At 39.2% G+C, this 15,855-nt stretch overlaps 1 protein-coding gene across 1 annotated transcript in view; it reads right to left on the bottom strand.

Annotated features, from left to right (window-relative positions):
• Nucleotides 1–15,855, bottom strand: part of TENM1 (teneurin transmembrane protein 1) — a 334,457-nt gene that overhangs the window by 60,172 nt on the left and 258,430 nt on the right. The window lies entirely within an intron of this gene.

The raw sequence follows: 15,855 nt of genomic DNA on the forward strand, positions 1-15,855 counted from the left end.
TCAGCCTCCCAAGTAGCTGGAATTACAGGCACCCACCATGCTCGGCTAATTTTTTTTTTTTTTTTTTTTTTTTTTTTGTAGAGACGGGGTTTTGCCATGTTGGCCAGGTTGGTCTTGAACTCCTGACCTCAAATGATCTGCCCGCCTTGGCCTCCCAAAGTGCTGGGATTACAGGCATGAGCCACTGCGCCCGGCCTCTGACTGCATCTTGACTAACATTCACAACATTAACCCACATACAAGGATATAGGAACAGCAATACACTATTGTAGGTCAGTGGTAACAGAAAACTAGTAAAGGTGAACTGGAAGCAGCAAGGACTATTTTGGCCCCAGAGACTTTGCTATGAAAGTCCAGAAATCCACTGTGCTTGGATGTTATAAAGTTGGTTGTGAATGATTTTATCCAGAGCTTCTCTGACTCTGGAAATGCCATGTTTATGTCATTATTCTCTAGAAACTTCTCATTCTTGCAATTTTTGAGAATGATTTCATGGTCGATCATGTGACTCTCCCATGTTATTCGGAGACACAATTCTGTACCAAATGGTTCATGAAGTTGCCCCGTGACAACATTTCCTATGTGCTCAATTGTTAACAGTAATACATTAGATATTTACTATTAAATTTCTTTTCTATTCACTCTTGCTAGTTTTCTTGTCAGACATTGCAATTACTCCTTCAGAATCCTCTTCTCATTGATTTGGAGTTGGAAGTGTGTTTTGAGATGCGCCAGATGAACCCCTGCTCTTTGTTATGTATCTCAAGATAAACACGTTTCAACAGGTGTAGCCTGTTGGTAACATTTTATATGTCCCCATGTTTACTTTTCCAAACACACCAACTTTTGCATGAAAAGATGGCACTCTTGCTGACAGCCAAATAACTTTCTCTTTGAGTTGTATTTCCATTTGATAAAGAGGGGTTGGCACTGATTCGTGCACTTTCCCCTCTCATAATTAATAGAGAGTGGGAGTAGGTTTAAAGGTACAGTGTAGTCTGAAATTTAGTTAGGCCAACTGGCTTGCATTGGGACTCAGCACAGGATGTTATCCCTAGAACCTGAAGACACTAACCACTGAATTTACTTCTCGAACTCCTGGCATCAGGTGATCTGCTTGCCTTGGCCTCCCAAAGTGGTGGGATTACAGGCTTGAGCCACTGTGCCTGGCCTCTGACTGAATCTTGACTAGTATTCACAACATCAACCCACACACAAGGATAGAGGAACAGCAATACACTATCGTAGGTCTTCTGTATCTTAGAGAGATACAGAAGTATCTTAGATATTTCTGTATCTTAGAGAGCTTCAGGTTCACCTCAGGTCATGGCACCTGCTGAGCAAAATGTGTGGAAGACTGAGTGGTTCAAAAGCAGGTTTGCAAGCCTTGCATCTTGTGACTTGCCCTGAACTTTGAAGATGCTTTTCCTCTGGTGCTTAATAGTTTTAATAAGAGCTAACGTGCCATTGTCCTTTGTGTGGAAAGAGGACACTGCTGAGGGAGTTTTATTTATGTGATAAATTATGTTTTCGATATAGCATTGAGCACGGTACTTGACTTTTATTTTAAGGCCCCTGACAACTTTGGCTATTTGCTTGTGTGCAGACATTTCAGCAGAATTTGGATATGCTGGAGCTGAGGATGTTGGCCTGCTGTCCTCTACTTATATAAACAACCTGAGCTGTCACTTTGGAGGGAGCAATGGAAATATCTCTGATAACAGGTTATTATATTGTGATTTTACCTAAGAGATGCAGGCCTGAAAAACAGTTAAAAAAAGGTTTAAATAAATTTGGAGAAAGGATACAATATTTAAATGAACTCTGCGGATAATCTCATTGCATTGTTTCTCCCAGTTTATCATTTTGTTAAATTTGTTTTTTTATATATATATAATAGACTTAAGAAAACTGATAGATGTGTTGGAAACTTGAATATCTTGATAAAAACAGAAGTCATTAGTTAGATGAAAAAATTCATAGACCAAACTTGCTTCAAAAATCCTAGGACGCTGCTTTCTTCTTATGATAGATCAGCTTCTTTCCTTTTGACTTCCCACTTAGCTGGGAGCCTTTTTGTTTTGTCTTGGGAAAGTCATATTCTTCATAGTGACCTAGATAAACTCTGTCTTCTTTCTTATGTACTCTAATATTTATTTTTGTGTGTGTGTGAAATTGACCCACCTAGAATGGCTGCAGGCCACCCACTGAATGAGCTGCTTTTTTACTGCTTGATTTCAAAGAGATAGAGGATGATCTAACGTCTTACATTCACAGATGTATAAAACTCATACTACATTCCAGCCTCAGCTCCATAGTCATCACAACAGTATGTGAAAGTAGAAAGAAGATGAAGTATTTGGGGCACCATTCAATGACTATAGTGAACATTCATTAAGTGATCTAGACAGAGCTTCACATCAGCACTAGGGAGACAAAACATTCTGGGAAGGTCACAGCAGGTTAAGACCAGTCTCTGGAACATGTTTGCTACAGCCCATCACACTCACCTACAGACAGATATATGCCTCTCTGTAAAAGGTACACCTATGTGAAAAGGACAGAAAGGAAGATTATACAATTTCTCTATCAGTTCTAAACTTCTTGGTCCCTTTTAGTTTTGTAAGCTATCAGTTCAATTCTCTTTTGTGAGCAGAAGGTCAAATACTACTACTACTACTACTATTACTAGTAATAGTAATAATAATAATGATAAAATAATAATCTATTGAACGCTTATGAGCCAAACACTTTGCTAAGTGATTTATGCATATTACCACATTAAATTCTCACAACCTCCCTATGGGGAAAGTAACATTATCACCCCCATTTACAGATACAGAATTTTTTCCCAGGGGCACACACCTAGCAAGTGGTGGATCTAGGATTTAAACCCAGGCAGTCTGTATTCCCATACCATTAAGCTTTACTGACTTTATATATTGGTATAATTATGAAGAACAGTCTACCCTAAAGGCCTGATTTTGTCTCTTGCATCCTCTATTAAAGGATTAGAGAAAGGTTTGGCTCTCCTTTGCCGTTCCAGAAGGTGTTTTTCTGCATTTGACAGAGCCAGGAGACTAGGTCTGGGTTGCATAAGCAATAAATAACATTATGCAAAAATGCATTTAAATTAGAGACTGTCAACTACAGATATTCAAAATCAGAAAAACCACCTTGCAGACTTACTTGGTTCTTGTGTCCTCCCATTTTAGCAAGTGTATGATGAATCAACAGAAAATACTTCATGAAGATGCCAATTAACATCTTACATCATCTCTTTTATTTGTAAAGCACTTCACACTTTTCCAAGTGCTTTCACATTAAAAAAGAGAGGCCACTTAATCAACAATTGGGTCATTTATTTAATTAGCCTTCATAAGGAGGAATAATTAACCAGCTCCAAAATTCTAGTGTCAGTTTTTACATCTAGTACTGAATCCAAAATTATACAGAACCTTCATTTGGGTCAAGAAATAGAAAAAAAAGATTTAACATTTTTTTCTGTATTACCATCTTTCAGAGGAGAGCAGAATAAATGATTCAGAACGAAATGTTATTTTTCTAAAATATAGACCCGGTAACTACAAATAGTGTTTATTTAGCATTATTATGTAATATTCAGCCATAAACTCTAATGGATCTCTCATTTACAGGTGAGTAATAATGTGGAGAGCCACTAGGGACTCTGAAAAAAGCCTTTTTAAATGGCTTTTGGTGCTGTTGTCAAATCAGAGTCTAAACAACTCTTCCTGCCATCTCATGCTCTGTGACAGCATAATTTGATTGCTATGTAGACTGAAGTTTGTGCCACTTTCCTTCCACATGCCTACCTAACTGACATGGCAAATGTACACATAAAAGCCAAGGTTACATGTAATGCCATATGGTCTCTTTTTTCACTTCTGATCAGCTCCAACAATTTATAGTTGCAAGTGCCTTTCAAAAAAGAAACTTCCTTCATGTGTGTTTTCTCATTTAACTGACATGACCTCCTTAGGAGACATTACATGTTTTTATCCCATTTTTTATTGGTGGAGAAACTCAGGCTCAGAGACCTTAATTAACTTGTCTGAGGTCTCACTGCAAATAAATGGCAGAATATGGACTCACACCCAGGACTGTCTATACTCCTTCTACTAGAACACTCTTAGTCAAAGGAAAATAGGTGAATTAGGCAATTGTCCAGAGAACTTTGGTAAAACATGCCTCTGTACTCCTGAAGAAATATGAATAATTGTTCCAGGCTTATAAACATGTCTGGTAGAAAGTTTGCTCATTTTTATTCAGTAGTCATCACTTTCTGATTTAAATACTTTCACATTTAAGGTAATTGACATATTGAGGTCTTTGAGAAGAGTGTGGCTAAGTTAACAATGCCTTCCTGCTATGGTTGATGTAGATTGAGCTCCCTCTTTATCTTGTAGGAACTAACAAGCACTCCCATTTCTGCACTTATAATATAAGCCTTTGGATCAGCGGGAGGAATTGGCTGTGACTCGTGGTTTGACTGAGTGCATGTGGCTCAAATGAATAGAACAAAACATTGCTGATTTAGGACACTTATGTTTGGACTCCTGCAATAGCCCATTGCTGAGCAGTTAAAATTGCTGCTCTATTGTTGTGGTCCAGGCATGAGAATGGTGAAAGAAAATGGGAAAATACACTGGAGGTTTGGTTGGTATGGCTTTGAATGCCATCTAATCTATTAGTTGATAGTTACTATGAAAATAGTTGATTCAATTGGTTAAACTAATGATGACCAATTAGGATAGAGTAAATGTTTGGCATAAGGGCCACCAAATGACATTTTTCGTTCCATTCTACTACTCCCTGGGCCTCATTAATTTGCGGTTTGATCTTCTGTCCACTCTCTAATCTTCTCTTATCCTTTCTTCACCTCTCTTTTTTCCCCACCTATTTGTGCCTACTGCACACTGGTATTACTGGCCCTTGAGAAATGTGTTTTCAAATATTTCAGATATACAGCTTTCATCGTCCCTGTCTTGCTGTTTACCTGCAACTCACTCCTTCCTTCTACCACATGCCCTTGTGTCTGAATTATCTGGAGTGTGGCCAGAGACCTTTTCTTTGCTTTGACAGTGAGATAAGTTCCATAGTCATGGAAACATTGAGAGGGTGTGGTGGGGTGGAGGTGGTGAGATTTTCATCTTTGGTGGCAAGAACTTTTAAAATAAACTTTCTTTTCTTTTTCCCCTGGGAGATCCCTTTATTCAAGCAAACTTATTATAATTCAGATTTTCTTGATTCCCTACAGAGCTTCACAAAACTCACAAGTCTGTCCCGGCAGGGAATTTCACTTATAGTGGCCTTCATTTGAAAGATCTAATTCTGTTCTCTTTCAGTGTGCACATGGGAGAGTGATGGAAGTGCACAAAGAAAAGCAAGTAATCCATGAAGAAGTTGAGTTTCAATATCATCTGTATCAGTATCACTCAGGATGATGAAGGACATTCTGTAGACATGAAAGGGTTGGCAAGGGAGAGAGGGAAAGACAATGACAGATGTTAGGCAAGAGTTTAAGAAGGGGAAAAGAAGGTGCCTTTTCTGTTCAATAAATTTTTTTTTGAGACATTGTTTCACTCTGTCATCCAGGCTGGAGTGCAGTGGCACAATCACAGCCCACTGCAGCCTTGTCCCCTGGGTTAAGGTGATCCTCCCACCTTAGCCTCCCGTGTAGCTGGGACTACAGGCATGCACCACCATGCCCGACTAATGTTTGTATTTTTTGTAGAGACGGGGGTTTCGTCCTGTTGCCCAGGCTGGTCTTGAACTCCTGAGGCTCAAGTGATCTGCCCACCTCAGCCTCTGAAAGTGTTGGGATTACAGGCTTAAGCCACCATGCCTAGCCCTCTTCTGCTTTAAAACTACTGTTTTTCTTTTCTTTTTTTTCCACCCAGATTGCTGTAACTTTTCATGCCTGGATGACTATGTGTGTGTGTGTGTGTGTGTGTGTGTGTGTGTGTGTATGTGTGTGTGTGTGTGTGTGTGTGTGTATTTAAAACAACAGAAAATGCTGAACCCACTTGTATAAAATTAAATTGACATGTAGATTTTGAAGAGGAGGCTGCATATTACCCCTTCTACAGAGCTGTGTTACTTTATCTGAAGCTTGCAAAAAAATCTAAGGACAAGAGAAAGTTGTTTTTTCAGTTATGTAGAGAGCAGAAGACAACCAAGGAAGGCAGAGGTCTGCTGCTTGGGGCAGGTGGTATAGTACTGATGGATGAGAGAGAGGGGAAGGTTTTGTTTTCTCTGTTAAGGAGAATGACGACAGAGAATATTGATTCAGAGTTACCAAAGCCAAAAATGGATGAAGGGATTGTAAAAGAGCATCTAAATTCTTTAACTGAGTTCAAGTTTTCTAGCTAGGAAGAATCACTCCTTATAGAGAACATGCAAATGGGGTTTAGAACTTTTTTGTGTAATTATTGAGAAATAGTGGGCACCAGAAGATTAGAGATGGTTAAATATAGTTCTGACTTCAAGAAGAATCAGAAATGTGCCCCACAACCTGCATGGAGGGAGCTTTATGTTGATTTGGAAAAGATCTTCAATTGTATTATGAAACAGTTGTTTTTTTAGCTCTTAGATGAGGAAATGATGTTTACAGACACTGTGACTAGAAACAAATTTTTTCAAGTGGTTCTTATTTCCTTTTAAACAGAGTTACCAACCTGGTAAGGTTTCTCATGATACCTTTACAGATAAGTTGGGGGAAATATCAGTGAAGAGAGTGGCTTTCAAACTTGTTTTGACTGTGACACTCACTAAAAACTGTATTTTACACCATTATCCAGTTGAAATAAAAATATTATGAAACACTGCTCACCCTCATTACACATGATACACCTTGATTTTTAAAATTGTGTTTCACCTTTTTAAAAAGCTGGTCATAGGCCATTATATTGATTTCCCGATGTATTATGAAGAATCACAATGAGTAGGTGAGAGTTCAAACACATGGGTTCATAATCTAACAGATAACTAGTCTATTGGTGCCACAATTGCACCTACCTATCCATCAATTTTATAATGGATGAAGGCATAGAAGGCATTCATCAGATACATAGGCGACACAAGGCTGGGAAGGATAGTGAAAATATTAGATGATATCAGAAGAGTATAAAGAATTGGACTAACTCAAACAACATGGAATTGAATAGAGACTAAGGCAGGACCCAGCAGTATGTTGTAAATCACTAATGGTGCAAGTATAAGATGAGGAGATGGGAATGAGAGACACGTGAATTTTTAGTTTTCTGTAATCACATCACATCATATGTCAAATGTGTGATACAGCTGTGAAAAAATCCCAGTCAACTTTAGCTGTGGTTCTTTAATCTGTGCCCTTTATTTCTTTAGCATTTTGCAAAAGTGCCTTTGAGGTCACCATGCAAGCTACCATTGCACGGAAGTAAGCTTGAATAAAGAAGGTTCTGGGACACCACCTCTTGTTTGAATCTGCTGTTTGCATCTATTTTATAAATTAAGACTGATTTGTTTGAAGTAAATGTTCTGTGGCTAAAGTTTTTTTTTTTAAAACAATCAATGGGCAAAAGGAAAAGAAACAATATAGAAAGGGAGTTGTGACAGTTCCCATTCTACCTCTGAGTACTCAGAGCACATCTGGATTATTTTATTCATTCTGGAAGCCATGGTGGCTTCCATTCTGGAAGAATGGTGAAGGAACTCAAAACCATGTAAAATGAAGTATAGTTAAATGAAGTGGGAATGTGACTTAAGAGGCATGAAAGAGTTGTTTTCTTATACTAAGAGGGCTGTCACGTGGAGGAGGCAGTTTAATGTAATTTGGTGAAAATAATGTGGGCTTTGGCGTCAGGTTGACCAGGTTCAAATTCCAACTCAGCCACTTATTGGTTGTGCGGCCTTAACCAAGTTACTCAATTCCTCTGAATCTTGTTTTTCATATGTATTAAAAACAGGGGAACATAATACCTATCTTGAAGGATTTTCATGAGGATTAAATAAGATAACATATATAAACATACCCAGTATTGTGCTTGATTCACTAGTAGATTGATCTCATAGAATATAGATTAAATTTATAATTCAAGAAAGCCTGAACAGTTGCAGTAAGACTGGATGGTGAAAGTTAAAGGAAGACAAAAAGTCAAAGGGATCCAAGAAGAGCTTGTCATCAGTCAGAGGTATTCAAAGATGGAATGTGCTGCCTGGGGGAGGTAGTACTAATTCCCTAACACAGGAAGCATTTGAAAATAGGTTGGATTGTTACTACATGGTCAGAATATTCTGGAGAGGAGTCAAGCATCAAATAACTGAGAAGAGTAAGATTCCTAGTGGACTAGTTCAATAGATGTAATGTATGAGGACAAAGTTTGCTCCTCCAAAGAATGTTACCTTCCTTCCTGCACAACTATGGATGATGCTTCCCCTACCCGTGTTAGACCCATCTGACAAATGGGTGCTGTTGGACACCAGTGGGAAACACACAAATCATCCAATAAGCACTTATGAAGCCCTGGCTGTGTATCTGGATGCTCTAGACAAACACCTCAAAGTGTGTACCTTATGGGCAGTAGGTCAACAGGATTTCCTATGCATGCAAAAGGTCCATCTTGCTTGTGTATCTCCTATTGGGCTGACTTTGGGAAAAGCATTAGGCTGGCTCCAAGGAGTAACTTGCTATCCCATCAAGAAACTTGCTCTAACTCCCAATTCCATTCTAGTCAGGCATCAGATGGAAGTGAGTTACCAGAGCAGGATGATTCAAAAGCAGCAACAGAAATAAAGCACCCAGTGTCTTGATAATCAACTCATCTCCTGAAGTGAAAGGCCTGGTTGCTTATAGCAGTGCTTACAAAGGGCAGTTATGCTTCAGAGTTTATACTGAGAGTTCAGTTTCAGATTTCAGTAAATCAAAAAAAGATATTGATTTTGAACAAATGGATGATTTTATTGTCAAAGCAAATTTCATTTCTTGAGACGATTAGATTTTATTAAACTCTTTCCTAACTGCCACTAAACACACATTCTGTGAATAAACAGCGTATTCTTCAACCAAGCGGCATTTGTCACTCAGCTAAATACAATGCTATTTGGCCATCTCCAGAGGTTGGAAAAATGCACACTTGGGTTCAGAAAGATTGTGCCAAAATCTTAGTTATATCACTCAATAACTCTATGGTCATAGCACAATATATAATCCCTCCGACTAACAGTTTTCTCCTCTGGCAGATGGGGATAATAATATCTACCTCTCAAGGGTGGTTGCATTGTGTAGATAAAATAGAATAGTGTAAATTAGATTCTTAGCATAGTTCCTGGTACATAGTGAGCTCTCTAGAAGTGGTAGCAGTTATTCTTAGACTTACTATAGGACTTAATGATCTGCTAAAGATTAGGACAAGCCCTGAGAACTGATTCTTCTTTGGGCTTAGGTTTGCCACAGAAAAGTACAGAAGATGAAGGCAAGTAAGATGAAGAGGACCATTCTCTTACATCACTTTCTAACCTCCATAGGTACTATGCTAGTATACATGGGCCTTTCTTTGTTGGAGATCTTTTGGTTTTGAAATGCTAGAATGCTGGAAAGGTAACAAGAAACTTTAGAAATTTGGTTGTATTTCTGTGGAGACACCTTTGTGGAGTTGGAAGGAACCTTGAGAAAACAGTTGGTCCATTTTCCTGGCTCCAGAGAGGCCTGTATGTCAAGCATTCGTAGATTATTGCTATCCAATATTTGCTTGAAAAGTTTCAAAAGGTGGGAACTCCACAAAAAATTTTTAAAAATATATGATGCTGCCATGTAGTGTTAGAAACAGTAAGCTTTTCTTAAGGTCTGATTCAAATCTTCATGTTGCAGCATAGGCCTCTATTTTCTCTCCTGTCCATTCCTGTCAGCAGAAACAATGCACTCTCATTTAGACATTTGTCTGTGCCCTCACCCGTCAATATATTTTGATTTACTGAAATATGAAACTCAGCACTGTGTAAGCTCAGCTGGATCACTGTAAGTACTACTATAAACAACTGGGGCTTTGCTCTTGGTGGGTGTTATGAAGCTCCCTGCTCAGCTTTCTTCTCTCTAGCTGAAGATGGCCCATGTTCTTAAGTACAGTCATGGGAAACATCGGTTGCCAATCTGTCACAGTTGTCTAAACAGATGGGAAGCTCTGGTCATAATGGCTGAGCATCTAGGAAGCTGTGCCACACACAGGCTTTCTCCTGGTAAACTCTCTATCAACTGACCCATCAATTTCATTCGGTGTTCTCCAGCTTTAGTCCACCTGTGCCACACCTGGGTGCTGATCTGCCCACACCTGGGAGCTGATTTGCTTCAATGCCAAAGCCTCTTCTTCCCAGCCAAACATCTCAAAGAAGTGATCTATTTTCTGTTTCTCCATTTCCTCACTTCCTACTCTGCCGCTGGTATCTGACTCTCATTAATTAGCACTCTATCAAAGGTACTCTTATCAGAGGCGTTAATGCTGTGAAATCTAATGGCTTCTTTAAAAAGCACCTCATTTTTTATGATCCCTAAGCAGCATTTGATACTGACCATTCCCTTCCTCTTGAAAAACTTGCATCTCTTGGCTTTTTTGACACCTTCATGGTTTTCCACCTAATTGCCAGGTCTCCTTCTCTCAGCCTCCTTTGTGGGTTCTCATTCCTCAGGTTTTTCTTGAATACTGGTGTTCCATAGAGTTTGGTCTTAAGCCTTCTCCTCTTTTTTATGCTATGTACCCTCCGTGAGAGAGCTCATCCACTCCCCTATTTACCATTGCCATGTGTAAACTAATAGCAATCACAACTCTAATCTGTAGTTAGACCTCAAGCTTTAAACCTGTATCCAATTTCCTGCCAGATATCTTTATCTGGATGCCACACAGGCACCTCAACGTACCCCAAACTGAACCCACCATCCAACCATCAAGCAAACCTGCTTCTCTTCCTCTTGTATTCCCTGTACCAGTGAATGGTACTACCATACACATGTTCCCTCAATTCTGAAATTGTCAGTCAACAAGTTATTTGATATTGGCTCCAATGTTTAATGAATCTATCTACCTTTCTATGAGATTTTAGGTTCAGCCATTAAAATTGCTTGCCTATGTAGCCTGCATAAAGCTGAGCAGTGTCATGGAAAGTCTCATCCAGAGTTGTATCCCAAAGAAATATCCGCTGAACATCCCAAAAGCATTGGAAAACAGCTTAATTTTTATAGCAGTCCCTTGGAAAGGGGCTGATCATTTCTATATTGATATGTTTTTTCCTTGTCATACCTGGATTTCTTCAACTGTCTCTTAAGTGGTCTCCCTGCCTCTAGTGTTATTTTGCTTCACTTGGTTCTCCATGCAACAGCTAGAATGATCTCTGAAAACTGATTTCCATGCTTAATACTATTTTAAAAACGCATTTCCCTTCTTAACGCTGTTATTATCTCTTCATTGTTCAGTATAACTTCATTATGCTTGTAAGGCCCTTCACCATTTCACCCTCACTTACCTTTCTAGCTTCATCTCTCACTACTCTTTCATATTCTTTTTACCATTATGTCCTTTTGGTTCAGGTATAGATGTTAACTGTACCTGCTGAGCCCTTCCTATGCATGTTCCAGGAACACACAGTCTACTGTGGGAGACGGGGTGGATACACAGTTTGCCAACAAAGATCAAATTACATTTAAGCATGGTGATACTAAATTCCAGTAAGGGACTGAAGCAACAGTGAGGACTAGAACCATCAAGGAAGGTTCCCATGGAAGAGGTGAGGTGTGAGGAGGATGGAGAATGGGATTTGGACCAGCAGAGGTACTTCCAGACTGGGGGAATGGGGCCATGAGAAGTAGGCCTTTAATAAAGGTAGAGGGTGATAATCTGGACACTAATCAATACAGTCTCCTTGTTTTGAGCCAGTCTGGGTGGACAAATTGGATTTACTCTTTAGTGTGTCTCAGGCACAGAACAGGAAATGGTGGATAGCAGCAGAGTTACGGGCCAAATAATCTGGACATAAAACCTGCTTTCTTTCCTGGTAAATCCTGCTGGCTTCTGCCATCCCCTTCTCAACCACACAACCTCCCCTGCCTCCAAAAAAATCTACTGTATCTCTAAAGCTAAAGTTGTGTAAAGAAAGGGGAAAGAGGGTACTTCAGAGAAACTGAGGCTTGGAATGAAATGCCATAGAGAAAAGTTTCTGTCTCCTGGTTACCAGGGCTTCTTTTCAGTGGGCTGCATTGTATTTCCCAACCTGAAAAGGATGAGGTAGATTTTATGGTGGGAATTATGTTTGGAAAGTGTCATGTGAAAAAGAACCCTTCTCATGGTAATGATGATCATATGTTTGCTCTACTAAGACAAATAATTCTCTTTTCAACATAACTTTTCTACACAGAAACAGAAAAGTTGTTTAGAGTTGACTGATTGCAATACTAAATACCCTATTTTAAGTTAAAAATATCCCACAAGTGAATCATACATGTGCATCTTCTCTGTCCCTGCTCCTCCACACAAATACATTCACACCCTTCCTTATTGCCATAAATAATGCTCCTTTTCCTTGCCTTCTGCAGCATTTTGAATCATGGAAAGTTAGACTATTCTAGGACTTGATAGCCTGACCCATTCAAGTCTCTGTTAAAAAGGGTTTGTTCATTTTGTCAGTTTTCCAGGCCCAACTCCCCATTTCACTTTTGTAGTTGACTATATATGAACATTTCTTGAGTTTCTGGGGCAGGGCAGGGGCACATAGAGAAGAAGAAATTCAAAATAGGCCAGTGTTTTATAGAGTTGTATGCTCAAGGTGGGTGGACGTGGCAGGAGATCTTAGAGTCAATGACTAAAGCAAGGTTTCTTAGGGTTGTGTTCCTTTTACTTACTAATATGGTTTTGCTGTGTCCCCACCCAAATCTCATCTTGAATTGTAACTCCTACAATTCCCACAGGTCGTGGGAGAAACCTGGTGAGAGGTGATTGAATTATGGGGGCGGGTCTTTCCTGAGCTGTTCTCGTGATACTGCATGAGTCTCACGAGATCTGATGGTTTTAAAAATGGGAGTTTCCCTGCACAAGCTCTCTGTTTGGCTGCTGCCATCCATGTAAGACATGACTTGCCTCTCCTTGCCTTCTACCATGATTGTGAGGCCTCCCCCACCATGGAGAACTGTAAGTCCAATAAACCTCTTTCTTTTGTAAATTGCACAGTCTTGGGTATGTCTTTATCAGCAGCATAAAAATGGACTAATACATTTACCTTGTTTTTCTAGGTTTTGGGTGGTATGACAAATGAAGCAGCAGGAATATCATAACTGTGGGGGACACTGCTCATTGCCTCCCCAGTAGCAACCCTTTACTCCTTGCTAACAGAACTCTGATTTTGGTTTAAGAATCAGGTAGCAATGTGCTCAGGGAAGGAGACCCACTTCTAGAGGGTCTGAATTCACTATGGAATCTCATTTCCCCTTTGCCAGTGACTGGTGAAGGCATGGGCATGTGACTCAATTCTGGCCAATGTGACACAAGAAGGAAATTTGCTGGCATCTTTGCCTATCTTTGGACATCTCATTATGTGAGATAATTAAACCTTATTGTTTAAACAACTTTTAGACAAGTATTTTATTACTTGCAGACAAGACCATCCTCTGGGATACACTAATCAATTTGAAAACTCTCAACATCCACTTTAGTTTTTTTGAAAAGATTATTTAATAATCTACTTTATTAGGGTCACAAATTTATGGAATGTTAGAGCTGGAAGGTTTGAGGACTGTCTAATCTATTTCCTTCATTTCTTGTTTCTGCAGACTAAAAAAGTCAGACACTGAATGTTGGGACTATGCTGTATGCTCTATAATCTCTTTAAATGTCTAATACTGATTTTGTAGAATTGTGGTAAAATCAGAATTTTGGACCCAGATGAGAGCTACACTGAATTTTCTTTTATCCTCACTGGCCTAAAAAAAAAACCAAAAAAACACAGATTTCCTAAATAACAGTAAAATAGATCTCAGAGGGGATGTTGCTTTTACTTAAGAAAACTTCCAAACACCCTAGAAATAGCTATTTATATACACGTGAGTAACAACATGCTCATATATTCATTAAAAAAGATGTCTAAAGAGACTTCGTAGTCACTATTTTTCTAAATTTCAGTCACTGTTTCATTTGACTTTCTTCACAGAATTGGAAAAAACTACTTTAAAGTTCATATGGAACCAAAAAAGAGCCTGCATTGTCAAGTCAATCCTAAGCCAAAAGAACAAAGCTGGAGGCATCACACTACCTGACTTCAAACTATACTACAAGGCTTCAGTAACCAAAACAGCATGGTACTGGTACCGAAACAGAGATATAGACCAATGGAACAGAACACAGCCCTCAGAAATAATACCACACATCTACAGCTATCTGATCTTTGACAAACCTGACAAAAACAAGAAATGGGGAAAGGATTCCCTATTTAACAAATGGTGCTGGGAAAACTGGCTAGCCATATGTAGAAAGCTGAAACTGGATCCCTTCCTTACACCTTATACAAAAATTAATTCAAGATGGATTAAAGACTTAAATGTTAGACCTAAATCCATAAAAACCCTACAAGAAAACCTAGGCAATACCATTCAGGACATAGGCATGGGCAAGGACTTCATGTCTAAAACACCAAAAGCAATGGCAACAAAAGCCAAAATTGACAAATGGGATCTAATTAAACTAAAGAGCTTCTGCACAGCAAAACAAACTACCATCAGAGTGAACAGGCAACCTACAAAATGGGAGAAAAATTTTTGCAATCTACTCATCTGACAAAGGGCTAATATCCAGAATCTACAAAGAACTCAAACAAATTTACAAGAAAAAACAAACAACCCATCAACAAGTGGGCAAAGGATATGAACAGACACTTCTCAAAAGAAGACATTTATGCAGCCAACAGTCACATGAAAAAATGTTCATCATCACTGGCCATCAGAGAAATGCAAATCAAAATCACAATGAGATACCATCTCACACCAGTTAGAATGGCGATCATTAAAAAGTCAGGACACAACAGGTGCTGGAGAGGATGCGGAGAAATAGGAACACTTTTACACCGTTGGTGGGACTGTAAACTGGTTCAACCATTGTGGAAGTCAGTGTGGTGATTCCTCAGGAATCTAGAACTAGAAATACGATTTGACCCAGCCATCCCATTACTGGGTATATACCCAAAGATTATAAATCATGCTGCTATAAAGACACATGCACACGTATGTTTATTGTGGGACTATTCACAATAGCAAAGACCTGGAACCAACCCAAATGTCCAACAATGATAGACTGGATTAAGAAAATGTGGCACATATACACCATGGAATACTATGCAGCCATAAAAAATGAGTTCATATCCTTTGTAGGGACATGGATGAAGCTGGAAACCATCATTCTCAGCAAACTATCGCAAGGACAAAAAACCAAACATCGCATGTTCTCACTCATAGGTGGGAACTGAACAACGAGAACACTTGGACACAGCAAGGGGGACATCACTCACCCTGTTGTGGGGTGGGGGGAGGGGGGAGGGATAGCATTAGGAGATATACCTAATGTAAATGACAAGTTAATGGGTGCAGCACACCAACATGGCACATGTATACATATGTAACTAACCTGCACATTGTGCACATGTACCCTAGAACTTAAAGTATAATAAAAAAAATAATAGAATTACTTATCTTGGAAATATTCAATAAACGAGATTGGCCTTACCCTCTGATTAATCAAGTTTGAGAGACTTTACTTAATTGTATGTCAATATTCTACCTGACATTACTTCCATCCTCGCTTACCATTTTCTCCCAACTAAGCTTTTCTA

This window comes from Pan paniscus, chromosome X, assembly GCF_029289425.2.
Source record: "Pan paniscus chromosome X, NHGRI_mPanPan1-v2.0_pri, whole genome shotgun sequence".
In the NCBI taxonomy this organism is placed as follows: Eukaryota; Metazoa; Chordata; class Mammalia; order Primates; family Hominidae; genus Pan; species Pan paniscus.